This window comes from Spinacia oleracea, chromosome 1 (genome assembly GCF_020520425.1).
Source record: "Spinacia oleracea cultivar Varoflay chromosome 1, BTI_SOV_V1, whole genome shotgun sequence".
Classification (NCBI taxonomy): Eukaryota; Viridiplantae; Streptophyta; class Magnoliopsida; order Caryophyllales; family Amaranthaceae; genus Spinacia; species Spinacia oleracea.
The window spans coordinates 38,204,690-38,208,691 of record NC_079487.1 but is presented as its reverse complement, the minus strand read 5'-3'; the positions used below and the strand labels follow the sequence as shown (position 1 = coordinate 38,208,691).

At 35.4% G+C, this 4,002-nt stretch overlaps 1 pseudogene; it reads left to right on the top strand.

Moving 5' to 3' along the window:
* LOC110779898 (cell division cycle protein 48 homolog) lies at positions 1 to 3,343 on the top strand (annotated as a pseudogene).
* Positions 3,344 to 4,002: the final 659 nt, after the last annotated feature.

Sequence of the window (4,002 nt, the reverse complement as noted above, 5' to 3'; positions counted from 1 at the left end):
TAGCTCTAATCGTGAATATCTGAAGCTGAGCTTTGACCCAGTTGCTAGCTAGCTTGGATCTATGTCACTCCAAAAGACATTACTTTATGGTCAGTGTATGATAATTTGAGTTTTGAATTTGAAGAATAATGCAATGCCACTTCCACTGGGGCATTTACTGTTATCTCAAGCTGAGCTTTGTCCAATATGATTTCTTAGATCTTTGTCACTCTAAAGGTTCACTTTTTTTTTTATCAATGTATGATAATTTGAGTTTCTAATTTTGAATTTGAAGAACAATGCAATACCCACTTTCCCTGGGGGATTTACTGTTATCTGACAAAATTTTGCAGATTCGCTCTCTGGTTTCTTACTGCTCGTTCTTCTATCACGAGATAATCAGCTTTGTGTTCAATCACATTCATGGTCACCTATTATTCATTCCTCAAAGCGGGTATGAAAGACGTTCCATCTGATTTTAAGTTTATCATTTTAGGTGATGTTTGTATCGTTATCCTCAGATAAAAAAATGTATGATGATGTGGTTTTTTTACTCGGATAATGTTATATTTTATGTATTTGCTGACAATTTATTTTATCAAGTCTTAGATGCTTTTTGGACTGTGGATGTAATTTGTCTTTCTTGAATGGTTAGTGCACCGACTAAGTTGGTCTAAGTCATGTTTGCCAATGTTTAGGCTTGGATCAACTCTGTGTTTGTTAAATTGCATTGTCTGCTCACTCTCACTGCCATTTTTCTTTAAATGTATGCAGAATGGCTAATTTTAGTTAAAATTATGCTTTGCAGAGGTAAATCAAGTAAGTTCTAGAAAATTAGTTCATGGTAAACATGCTATGGACGTTACTCCAAGAGTTGGTGGTATGGATACTTTCAAATTTGTTCGACATTTTGCATTCTCATTTACGTGGATTTTGTGGCTGCAGTTTTACATTTTATCCTCAATTATTTAATCAATTCAACATTAGTGCTTAGTAAATAGTTGCAAAGATAAGTTGCGAGTTACTAGGTCATGAATCATAGATAAATTGTCTTTATCTACTTTACCACTTCTGGAGGTTTGTAATGACGTTCCTTGTACGCATACTAGCATTTGCATAGTGATATTCATTCATTTACAGTCTTGGGCTATTCTATTGGTTGGATGTGATACCAGAAACATGACTGCTGAGACACCGAAAATGTTTAGCAACACAGAGGTGGTTACCAAGGTATTGCTCTCCTTTTCTTGTATCTTTGTAGAAAAATTACTTAGCATCATGTCTTTTTCATTATAGTGTACAATATAAATCTTCCGGTTTCCTAAGAAGGGAATATAATGTACTGAGTAGGGAGATAGAGAGAAAAGACTAGCTACCTTAACTTATTTTAATTTGAATTAATGATTTAAAGTTGTTATATCTGCAACTTATAAACTTGAACCTTTACCTTATATCCTCTTGGTGTACAAGGAAGAAAGGTTCATACCTAAATTCTTGCTAGTAGGTATTCCTACTAATCAAAAAATATCCTTACCATTTTCTGGTATGTTCTGCTGTAACAGTACAACTTACTCCGAAGTTTCCTATTCCCGATGCCTCAGATTGATATTAGTTCACTAGGGAGAAATATGAAATACAGAATCATACCTCCATGAGAAATTTTCTGATTTGCTATGAAATTTCCGTAGTGATTAGTGAATGGTGATAAAATCAGTAATGTCTGTTGAAAGTGGTTGAAAAGTTACTGATGAAAAGGTAGCTTCTAGAATTACTCTCTACAACAGTTAACATGACAAAGATATCACTCATACAATTCCAAATGTATACAAGTTTAATGGACTGGAAAAATTGAACAGCTGGACAGTGAATAGATAAGACAAAAGGTGAAGTTGAAAGGCGACTTATTTCTTAATTTCTAAATTTGATGGATGATCTTAAGAGCCTTTCTCATGTCATTATCATGGGTGCCACCAACCGGCCTAATAGTATTGATCTTGCTCTTAGAAGATTTGGGAGATTTGATCGTGATATTGACATTGGGAGGTTGGAATTTCTCGACATCCACACCAAGAATATGAAACTTGTAGAAGATATAAGTTGTGCCATTTTATTTTATTTCTTCTTGATGTTTTAGGCTCCTACTGAGTTATATACTTATATGTACTAGAGCAGTTCATCGTATTCGCATCAACTTATTATTATTATTATTATTATTATTATTATTATTATTATTATTTTCCAATTTTTTCAGGTTGATCTTGAAAACAGTCTCGAGACTCATGGTTATGTAGGTGCAGATCTTGCTGCTCTTTGCACAGAAGGAGCTCTTTAGTGTATTTGGGAGAAAATGGATGTCATTGACTTAGAAGATAAGACAATTGATGTTGAGGTGTTAAAATTCAATGGCTGTCACGAATGAACACTTCCAAACTTCCCTTGGATCTTCCGACCCATCAGCCCTGCGTGAAACAGTAAGCTTTCGCTCCAAGTTTTATGAAATCATACTCTTACTACTTCCATTACAGTTTTATTTATCTAAAGAGGACTAAAATACTGATGGGAAATATTTCCTTTATCTTATATTTCTTGATTCTACGACAATTATTTCTGAAATCTTAAAATTTGATTACTTTGGTTGGCAGTTTGTGGAGGTTCCTAATGTTTCATGGGAAGATATTGATGGATTGGAAACTGTCAAAAGAGAATTTCAAGAGGTATGTCTTTCATAGAAGTAATTTCATTTTCGGTATTCTAGATGAAAATCATTTATAGAATTTCTAGTTTATCGGGAGCTCTCTTACGCCATTTTTCAAGTTGATACACGTACTAAATTTTAAAGTTGTTGGAAGACTGTGCAATACCCCGTGGAGCATCCAGAAAAGTTTGGCATGTCACCTTCCAAAGGTATTCTCTTCTATGGTCCTCCTGGATGTGGTACAACATTGCTTGCAAAGGTAATTTCTAATGAATTTCAAGACAAGTTCATCATCGTGAAGGGATCAGAGTTGTTGACCATGTGGTTTGGAGAAAGTGAGGCAAATGTGAGAGAAATATTTTACAAGGCTTGTCAATCAGTTGTGTGTTTTTTGTTCTTTGACGAACTTGACTCCATTGCTACTCATGTAAGGAATTATGTTATGTTGTCCATTGAAGTTTAGTCTTATTACCAGTAATCTCTTGGTAAATTTTTTATGTTTGGAATTTTTTCATTGTGGGGGCTCAGGTGGAGATGTCAGTGGAGCTGCTAATAGAGTGTTTTGTCTGTAGATATGAATCCTTTAGTATTCGGAGTGCCTAAACTTTCCTACCTTTTGGTGGTTCCTGGTTCAAAAGAAATCGATGCCGAAGAATTTAAGTTGGAAAAGGTAGGATGCAATTAATGCTTAAGCTGCAAGGTGAGTCTTATAACGAAAATCACTATATAGTTACAAGTTTAATGGATCAACCACTTTATCCAACATTGACAAGAGGCATACCTTAGTGTAGACACATACTTTTGTCCCCATTCCCGAAAGGGAAGGTTCGATGATGAAAACGTAAATCTCCACTTGACAACGCATCTCCTATAAAATAACGAATGTCAATTCCCCTTTTCATTTCACCCGAAACCTGCTATTTATAGAAACCTGCTATTTATGGAAACCTGCTAAAAATAGTAACTGCCGTAATGGGTAGTTGTTAAAAGTGGCAAGTCATAAAAGATAGAAACCTGTCAGAATTAGGTGTTGCACTCCAACATAAATCCTAAAAGAGATAGAAATTGCGAGAGAATCCTATTCCTAATATGATTCGAAAATAAGAGTCACGTATTAATAAAAATCCTAACGAGCCTAGAGTTCGTAACGGGCCGAGACGCATCCCGTCACAAGGTTAATACGCACTAAAACACTAAATTAAATCTCAAATACTCCGGATTCTAGGAATCCGAATCTGACTAAGAAAAACAGCCCAGACCCTATTTTCAACGCCTGGCTCTGGGCGCCGAAATCTTCGGCGCCCAAGCCTGGCCGCTGAAAATACCTG